The following is a 10,991-nucleotide window of genomic DNA, read 5'->3' as shown; positions in this document are numbered from 1 at the left end:
TGTTTAGATCTCTTATGGCGTTTCTTCCGCGTTTGGTTTTTGGTGTGCTATCAAGGCCTGTTTTATAACTTTTTTTTTGAAAAAAAAAGTCCAAACTACCCCCCATTTAAGTACCAAACATTTTATACCTCAAACTGTTTAAACCGAATAAACTACCTCATAAGCATTGTTTTAGGGGTAGTTTTGGGAACATGGATTTTAATCTCTCGGGTGGACATCCACCCGTTTTTTCCATGTCAACTAAATGGTTATGAAATTTTTTTCAAAAAAATACAAGATAGATTAATATGTAATATATCACTTCAAAAACATGCAAGTTCAAATTTGACTTATACAATTTGTAACAAAATTAACAAATTAAACTCTAAATAGTACATGTATATTCACAGTCTAATTTGCTATTTTTGTTACAACTTGTAGAGCTCGAAATTGAACTTGCATTTTTGTGAAGTGATATATTACATATTAACCTATCTTATCATTTTTTTTTAAAAAAATTCATAGTTATTTAGGTGACATGCAAGAAACGGAACACTAAGGTGGCAATCCAATTAAATAAATAATAAGGTCCCACCTGTCATCTCTCTTCTCTTTCCTCTCTCTCTAGCTGCCTTCTCCCATTTCCTTTCTCTCTCAACCCAAGCTCTACAGCCTCTTCACCCGAAGTTTGTCGATGCATGCAGCATAGAGGCATATAGAACAGTCTTTATTAGTGGTCTCTCTATTGCTATGCAAGTAAAGGAGGCAAGAGAAATATGGTTGTTATGCATGACAACGCCTTACAGTCAACTCTTAGCTTTTATTAGAGTAAATTTTGTTGCATGGTGGTGAAAGAAAGGAAAGAAAAGTAAGAAAAAAAAATATTTTGATACATTAATGGTAGAGAGCATATTGTCTCCAACTGTTATATAGAACGTTAGTATCTATATAGCGTAGAGTTCATGTATATCTAAGTTTGTACATGCCCGGCGCGCGGAGCTAGCCGGGGCTTGCGCGGAGATGCCCACCGAGGCTGGGGAGCTGGATAATCTTGTGCAGAGACGGCCACAACGGTCGGTGGAGCTAGAGCATTAATTTGTATACAACATATCAGGGATAACTTTCTGTATACAAATAGGTACATGATATTTCCGGTGGAGGCAAGTACAAGTATAGGTACAAGTACAAGTACAAAAATATATAAGTATAAGTACAAGTATAGGGTTTAGGGTGTACTTGTACTTATATTTGTATATTTTTGTATACTTATATTTTTATACTTGTATTTTTATATATAACACTGACAAAAATATTGTTTGGCAAGTTATACCGACCATAGTATTTAGGGACTAACGTACGGCTGATACCATGGTATACGCGAGTATGAAATAAAGAAAGCATGTACAAGAAATCTATTGATTTATTAAAGTAACAAAATAACGAAGGATCCGCATTCGCTCTCACGGCCTAGAAATTCTCATATTAATTGGAGAAAAAGAAAAGGTGAGTTTATATAGAAATACAATTTAGAAGTAACTGAAATTCAAAATTAAAAAGATGAGAACATTAAAAGTAGAGGTTAGAGTACATGTAGAAATACAATATAAAACTAGCGGAAATTCGGAATTAAAAAATAAGGAATATTGGAAGAGGAAAATAGAGTCCATATATGAATTCGGAACTAAAAATAAGAAAACTAAAAGTGGATGTTAAAGTTCATATAGAAATACAATTTAGAAATAACTAAAATTTAAATTAAAAGAATAAGGAATACTAGAAGAAGAGTCTGAGTCCATATAGAAGTCCATATATAATATAATTTAGAAATAATTGAAATTTGGAATTAGAAAAATAAGGAGTATTGAAAGAATATAAATACAATTTAGAAATAATGGAAATTCAAAATTTTTAAAAAAAGAAATATTGAAATAAGAAATATTGGAAGAAGAGTCTAGAGTCTATATAGGAATACAACTTAGACTGATAATTGAAATCTCTACCTCTACTATTAAAAAAATAAAATTGAAGATGGTTCCGCCATAATTTTAGTACGTCATCCGTGTTTTAATCAGCTTCAATTTTATCTTTCTGTCGAATCCTTTCTTTTTTTTCCTTACACCAGAGGGTCCCTCTTATCTAAGAAGTACACGAATTAATTGTGCCCACACTGTTTCACGCGCCCCTTACCCTTACCGCAAGTAGCAAATCGGGCCTGCGCAGGAGTCCGCTTTCCACAAACGCCTTTACGTGCCGCTGCGATTGGGCTCACAACGCCCTCGCACGTGTGATTTTCCGCATGCCCGATTGGATCCGCGACGCCCTCGTGCCTGTGATTTGCGCTTGCCGCATCTCCGATTGGGATTGCGTGGCTCTCGCCCACGATTTAAAAATTGAAGATGTTTTTGTGAAAACTATGGTACGTCGTCCATATTCGATTCCCGTCACACTTAACATTCATTGTGAAGTTACAACTTGCATGTGGACTGCGAAACAGAGTCCATGTGATGTGGATTCCAAGCGAATAAATCTCGCAGAGTCCGTGTCGATATCACGTACGTCGCTGCGTAGATCATGTTAGCATGATTTCAAATCAGTCTCCATACATGCTCGTATGTACTACTAGAGATACCGTTACAATAATCCGTAAGAATCAGTTTTACTTTCAGAAAAAAAAACATGCCAACCGGAATAAAGGATGATCAAAGTTGTTGATTCCGTCCGTCATCAATTCCTACCAGACTTGATAAAGCTAGATGACCAATCCAGCTCAAGTTTGAAGGCCTCATTGTTTGGCTTATGCCTTTTCCTATAAGCCAAATTTTAAATTTTAGAATTAATTTTGAATTCAACTTTTTGGTTTTTTATCGTACTTTATTTTACAGCATTTGCTTTTGAGTCGCTAAGAACATGTATATAAAAGATTTGCAATTAAATAGTCTTTTATTTGGTAATAAGTGGTTCGGATAAGCACATGAATAAACAAAATAATGGGTTGTGACTATTTACCCACCGACACATATGTACAAATTAAATTGGCTCTACCCATTGCAACGCACAGACTCCTTTTCTAGTTATATTTAAAAATAAAGAATATTAAAAGATAAGTTTGGAGTCCATATAGAAATACAATTAGATAACATAAATTCATAATTAAAAAATAAGGAATATTGGAAGAAGTGTCTAGAGTCTATATATGAATTTAAAACTAATTGGAAGTCAAAATTTTTTAAAAAAACAAGAAAACTGAAAGTAGAGTTTAGAGTCCATATAGAAATAAAATTTAGAAATAAATTAAAGTCGAAATTAATAAAAATAAGGAAGATTAGGAGAAGAGTATAGATTCTATATATGAATACAATTTAAAATAACTAAAATACAAAATTAAAAATTAAGGAATATTGGAAGAAGAGTCGAATAAAATTTAGAAATAAGCAATTAAAAAAATAAAAAATACTAAAAGAAGAGTTTAGAGTCCATATAGAAATGCAATTTAGAAATAAAGTAAATTTAGAATAAAGAAAGTAAGAAACATTGAAAGATCAGTCTAGAGTTTAGATAGGAATACAATTTAGAAATAACAAAAATACAACAATTAAAAACAATAAATATTGAAACAATGATTTAGAGTCTAGATAGGAATAAAATTTATAAATAGAGGAAATTAGGAATTAAACAAATATGGAATATTAGAGGAGTCTAGAGGCCATATATAATAATACAATTCAGGATTAAAAATAAATAATAACTATCATGTATATACAAATCCAATATAAATATTACACATTATGTGTCATTTTAATATATTTTAATTATAAATGTGAAAATATATATGCTATAATATTAAAAAAAATATATAAATAACGATACTAGCCGCGCAATCTGCACAAACCACTATGCTAGTTTTATACATGTTAATAATCTTACTCCTTTTTAGATGTATTGAGCTAGGGCATATCACACCGATTACAAAAGGGCCTCTCGTCTCGCACACGCTCTGTATCTCCGCCTATTCCTTTCTCCCTCCACTTTCGTCATCGCGCTTTGCTCACCTCCGTCTTGTTCACGCCTCCCTCCCCCCCCCCAAAAAAAAAATTGCCCTTCTTATCTTCCCCCATCACCTCCTCCATACCTTTCCCAACTATCGTGCCAGCTTGGCTCTACCTTGCTCCTACTGCTTAGGGGTGGATACCGAGCCAGCTCAGCTCGGTTTGGATGTTAGCTCAAGCCAGTTCATTTTGCTCGCAAGCCAGACAAAGAGTGGCAGCCGGTGAAGGGGATATGGTGGATGGAGATGGCTGCTGGGGAGTGTGGCGGTGGTGAGTGCCACCACTACGAGGCCACGAAGTCTCAGGCGAGTTAGTGATAGGAAAAGCCAAGCCAGAGGTGACGACCAGCCCTCAGGCGACTGCTGGTATTTCCTACACTCACAAATAAATCTGTAAGCGCAAGGATATCGCTATAGCATTTCCCCCATGAGTATTATCAAGGGTATCATATTTATATTTCCGCAGGGAAGGCGACAGTATGCTTTAATCAATATATAATTAATTCACCATAGTCTAAACAGGGGTTAAAATAACACTCCCTCCATCCCAAATAAACAAGTCTAAGATTGTATGGGATGTTTTCTAGTACAACAAATTTGGACAGAAGCTTGTCCAGATTCGTTTTACTAGGAAATTTCTCATCCAGTACTAGGTTGGTTTTTTGTGGGACAAAGGGAGTAATTGATGAGGTAGTAGACATACACGAGATTCACCTCTATAAGAATATCCAGTAGAAAATAGCCTAAGGAAACTACGAATCATCTATACTTCTATTCTAATCTTGTCTAGAATAAACTTAACATATACATGCTTACAACCTAGGCACCTAGGTATTATCAAGAGACCACTCCCTGCTAGCATGGTTATGGTATTTACGCACTCTTACGTCATACCCGAACGTGAAGGAATACAAAGGACGGATAGGGCTGTCACCACCTGCTGCCTACCTCATTTTTCACTAGAGCACACCCACATCCAATGACATTTATCTAGCCTAAGCACCATGCTTATGCAATAAATAATATCACTGACTCCCTCGGGACTCTCACCCTACGGATGAACAAGTTGGAGCTAGAGCAACCTATAAAGGTCATTGGATTGTTACCGTAGCATGGATCGATTAGCCTAGGATGAAGCAGATATGCAAACTATATACTACTTATAGAACATATACTCAATAAAGAAGTATATAAATCACGATCATAAATAAATAAAGAAGATAGTTCTATTAATTCAACTATAGTCTTAGACAAAGAACAAAGTAAGAGAGACATGCCAAGAACTCCGAGAAGACTATAATACCGAATCTCCTAAGCTTTATTCCTACTAGAAACTACAGATAATACAAAGTGGAAGAGGGAATTGCTCGTTGAGTGTGTATTGTGAAGTGAGGAGTAGAACTCCATTTATAACCACCTAATGACGATTTGTATGACGGTTATCGCAACCGACCCTCCATAACTGCCATTAGGAGGCCAATGTGGGAGCACAACGTGGAGGGCCAGGATGAGTGGAGCTGATGGCGGTTCGGCCGAACCGAACCCTTGGTCCCACCTCCTCGCAACCACCTTTCTCCAGTGACTGTCTTGTGCGCCCCTAAGGCAGTTCCAGGGTGGTTGGCCCCACTTTGAGTCGGTTTTAGCTGACTTGTGGGCCACTCAATCCATAAACTTGCACGTGATTCGCCGGAGATGTGTTTCTTTGCTTGCCGGCCTCATTTCTCCTTCACTTTAGTCTATAATTCCTGCATCTAAGTTAATTCTCCAATCATAATACAACTACATTATTTTATTATTGATATACGTGTAAGAAATGCTAATTTTCCCTTTATTTATGCAAGTTGGTGGTCAAAATTGGTACTTAGCGACCGTCAACAACACCCCCAAGTAAAGATAAAATTTAGAATGTTGATCAGGAGTTGCTACCAATATTTTATTTCACAATAGTACTATGTCTACAACATATCCTTCTACTTAGAATTTGAATAAGTTGGCAATAATAGTTTTACATTTATTACCTTAGTCCTCATGGGGCTTGTAGCTTCTCCTTGCCTTGGGTAGTTGCGGAACAGAATGGATCATTGAGCACCAATCACTCTCTAACTTTCATTCTGCTGGTTTTCAAAAATTTTTACAATTAAAACAAAGTTCATCAAATGATACTCTCGGTCACTCAGGGCATAGTGTTGCATCTTTTATTATTCTACCTCTAAAAGGTTTATATGTGGAGCTCATGGTAGGGGTAAAATATATATAGTAAAGTAAATTTGTTTGGTGCTCCATGGTGCCCGGGTACCATGATTGAAATTGAGTATATACCCAATTCAAATGAGTATGAAACTTTTTTAAATGTTTAGGTATTAACATTAACTACTTTACTAACGAGTTCAAACCAAGTTTGAACTGAATTTGGACTTGTTTTTGTTAGATTTTGGTTCTAGGTATATAGCATCCAAACATATAATTAGTTAGTTATGTAATCATGGATTTGTGAAATAAAGTTAAATTTGAGATGTTTTGTTGATAGGTATAGGTATGAATCGAATTCTTATAACTAGGTATATACTCACAATTTGAAAATTTTGAAAAATTTGAGTGAATTTGTGTATTTGATACCGTGGTGCCCCATATGGGTGTAATATATAATATACATATATATGTATATATATGTATGTATATATATATATGTATATATATATTTATATATATGTATACATATATACATATATATACATATATATATACATACATATATATACATATATATATACATACATACACACACACACACACACACACACATATATATATATATATATATATATATATATATATATATATATATATATATATATATATATATATATAGGAAAATGCAGATTTGCACTCGGGTTCACATGTACCTACAATCTACACCGTTGATGTGTTCCAAGATTCGTGCTGCAAAATGTACCTAACCATAACCAAATGAATGCTTACTATAGGAGAAAATATTAGGATTAGGTTGGTTCACAATATGTATAACATATATGTTGCATTTTTTATCAAATAGGTTTTTTCAATAATAATCATATATGACATTTATATATCTAGTGCATTGTATTTCTCTAACCCTTATGTTGTTTATAACATGATATTTAGTCAAAATGAGAAAACAATATATCTACCATATCACCAAATTGTCATCTTGCAAAAATGATACTTCCAAAATGATATATATCCTACCATCAAAAACTACATAAACAAGGTAATTTATATAAGCAAGGTAAACTACATAAACAAGTTTTGCATACAAGAAATACAAAAATTACATAAACAAGGTATTTTACACTTGTAAAAAATATAATATAGAATAAACATCATGCATGTTACATTTTGTTAGCACCAAATATACTTGCCCTAAGATTCGTGCAAGCTATATATAGGGTGTAGATCGTGGGTACATGTGAACTCGCATGCAAAAAATCTACAAACTGTACCATGCATGATGTTTACTTTATACAATATTTTTTGCATATGTAAAATTCCTTGTTTATGTAATTTTTGTATTTATTGTATGTAAAACATTGAGGTTATCAATTTACCAGCTCAAATTTATCTTGTTTATATAAATTACCGTGTTTATATAGTTTACGATGGTAGGATATATATCATTTTGGTAGTATCATTTTTGCAAGATGACAATTTGGTGATAATATAGATGAATTGTTTTCTCATTTTGACTAAATAACATGTTATAAAAATAATAAGGGATAGAGAAATACCATACACTAAATGTCATATATGATTATTATTGAAAAAATTTATTTGGTAAACAATGCAATATACATATTATACATATTGTCTACCAACATAATCTTCTCTCGCTGTAGTAAGCATTCATTTGGTCAAGATTAGGTATACCCTCTACCCTTCGATGTACGTTATATACTGATACTGTCGACGTTTGATGTCGCGATTCTGGTATTTGCATAGTATGGGGATCGTTGGTACCAGGATATATGCGAGATTGAGGTAAAAGAGACATAGACGAGGATTTTTATACAGGTTCGGGCTCCTGAATTGTCAGGTAATAACCCTACATCCTGTTGGCCGAAGCCGTTATTGCTCTTATTCACCATAATCACACCAGTACAATATTTGGGGTAGCCTATCTAAGTGTTGTCGACATGGCGGTCTGAAGGTCTGACTCGTAGTCGACAACAGGGTAGCCTTCCTCCTCGAATCCGCATTCGGCGAGATCAGAGACAGCGCTATATCTCTCCTGACGGTATCCGTAGGCACTGTAGGGGACTAGCCATACCTATCTCTGAACTCGATATCCGGTGTCTTGTCTTGGCGTATGTTGGCTTGTATGTTGTGGCTTCTGTTGTTCCGTGTCCCCTCTCTTCCTAGGGGGCCTTGTATTTATACCCATAGGTGTCCCCTTGTCCAAGTAGAACTAGGGAAACCAATATGGATACAATCCGAGTAGTCCTTGTCGTTTCCATGTAGAACTCTGGTTGTCTTCCCTTATCCGGAACTCTATCCATATCTGAGTCAGTTTCCATATAAGACATGGTATGTGGTGGGTCCTGCCGAGATTTAGTCAACTACTATTAGGTATGTGGTATCCATAACCCTGACAGATACGGTATACCCGCACGTATACGGGTAGTTTCCTTATACATTAAGGACATCTAACCCGTGATAGAAACATAATCTATGGACGGAAAGAGTTCTACTCGGATAATACTGGGTCTTTACCATATCGTGAGGGGTCCAATATCTCCGAGTCCTACTTGGAGATCAACTGACCCACGATATATAAGGGACCCCCTAGGCAGGACCTAAGGCATCGAATATTACTGCCAACACATCCCCACAGCCTACAAAGCCGAAGCCTACAGGAGCCAAGTCGCCGGGAGATCTAGTCGGGCCAACTCAACTGCGGTCTCGTCGGTATCACCGAGTTCTGTTATTCCCTTTGTAATCTGTGGATTCCATCATATAATCCCATACCAACTGGATTAGGGCTATTACCTACTAAGGGGCCTAAACCAGTATAATCCTTGTCTTTTGTTTGCCTGATGTCGTACTACGTAGATCCTCGTACCAACGGACCCCAATACCCTCTATATCTGGTCTACGGGTATCCCCCATCGACAGTGCCGCGCCAGATAGGAGAACTTGGTGCTCAAGGTTCTACTACTATGACTTCAAGCCTCCTCGACGGTAACATCAACCCCAGCATCAACCAAGGAGCTTCAACTTCAACGATGCTGGTGTGGACTCAAGTCGGCGAAATCGTCTTCCCGGTCTACACCACGATGCCGATCTCGACTGGCCTAGCAATTACCGGGAGCGAGAACGGCGTGGTTACGACCCTGGTCGACTCTATGTCGAAAGATCCTCCCGCAGAAGCGGAGAACGGAACATCGATAACATCTGAGCCTGAGAAGGATCCTAGTGCGGTCAAATCTTGTCCTTCCGACAAAAAGCACGAGCCGACAAGGACAACTTCCGAGGACGACACAGAAGCTGAGAAGATAACCCGACAAGCCAAGATCTATTGTATGATCGGCAATGATCTGTACAAAAAGGCGCCAAACGGAGTACTTCTCAAATGCATCTCGTCCAATGACGGCAAACATCTCCTCCTGAACATACACGAAGAGATCTGTGGGTCACACGCCGGCGGATGGACGCTGGTAGGAAAAGCTTTTCGACAAGGGTTTTTCTGGCCGACAACACTCAAAGATGCCTGCGATATGGTGCAGCGGTGTGAAGCCTATCAATTTCACAGCAAACACACAAAATTCCAGCGCAAGCGCTCCAGACTATCCCTCTCACTTGGCCGTTCTCGTGCTGAGGGCTCGATATACTCGGACCATTCCCACGAGGACAGGGTGGCTACAAGTTCCTATTCGTGGCGATCGACAAGTTCACTAAGTGGATTGAAGCGACGCCCACAGGGGAAATTAAGGCCGACAATGCCATCAAGTTTATCAAAGGGATGTTCTGCAGATATAGATTGCCTCACCTCATCATAACAAACAACAGCTCCCAGTTCATCAGTGCCGAATTCCAGGATTACTGCATTGGATTGGGAGTCAAGATTTGCTTTGCCTCGGTTTCTCACCCTCAGAGCAATGGATAGGTCGAAAGGGCAAACGGAAGAGTACTACACAGGATCAAGACCCGTGTCTACGACAGACTCATGTCACACGACAAGAAGTGGGTCGAAGAACTCCCCTCTGTTCTATGGGCCGTGCGTACCACACCGACAACATCCAATAAGGAGACACCCTTCTTCCTCGTGTATGGCTTAGAGGCCATGCTCCCCACGGAGCTACAACATCAGAGCACACGAGTACATAAGTACTCCGACGAGGAACAGGAGCAGCGAAGCGACGATGTGAATCTACTCGAGGAACATCGAGAAAGAGTTGCCGTTAGAGCAGCCAGCTACCATCAGGCCCTTCGCCGATACCACGAGAAGCACATCAGAGCACGCACACTTTCGATCTGCGATTACGTCCTCCGACGGGTTCAAAGTCAAGTAGGGCGCAACAAGCTCTCACCCAAGTGGGAAGGACCATACACAATCACGCAAGTCTTGCAGCCAGGTGCATTCAAGATTGCAGACGGCGATGGTCGCGAGTTAGTAAATTCCTGGAACATTGATCAATTACGTAAATTTTATTTACAAATCAATAGTCTCAAAATTTGTAAGTCATATTACGATTTCAATAAAGTTGATTTCAGGTTAAGAATATTGTCAGAGTGTTCCTTCCCGACGATCCCTTACCACGACGACACCTAGAGTTGAAACCTATCCTCATGTCCCTTTACGCCGTCCTGGCAAGGCCTCTGAGGAACCTAAGGGAACTTCAGCTAGGGACGCCCAGAGCGGATAAGGCCTTGTCGGATCATGTAGAGACAAACGACCATGTATGACCTGGTCATGTAAGAGTTCTCGCCATGC

Source organism: Oryza sativa, chromosome 12 (assembly GCF_034140825.1).
Source record: "Oryza sativa Japonica Group chromosome 12, ASM3414082v1".
Classification (NCBI taxonomy): Eukaryota; Viridiplantae; Streptophyta; class Magnoliopsida; order Poales; family Poaceae; genus Oryza; species Oryza sativa.
This window is presented reverse-complemented; position numbering follows the sequence as displayed.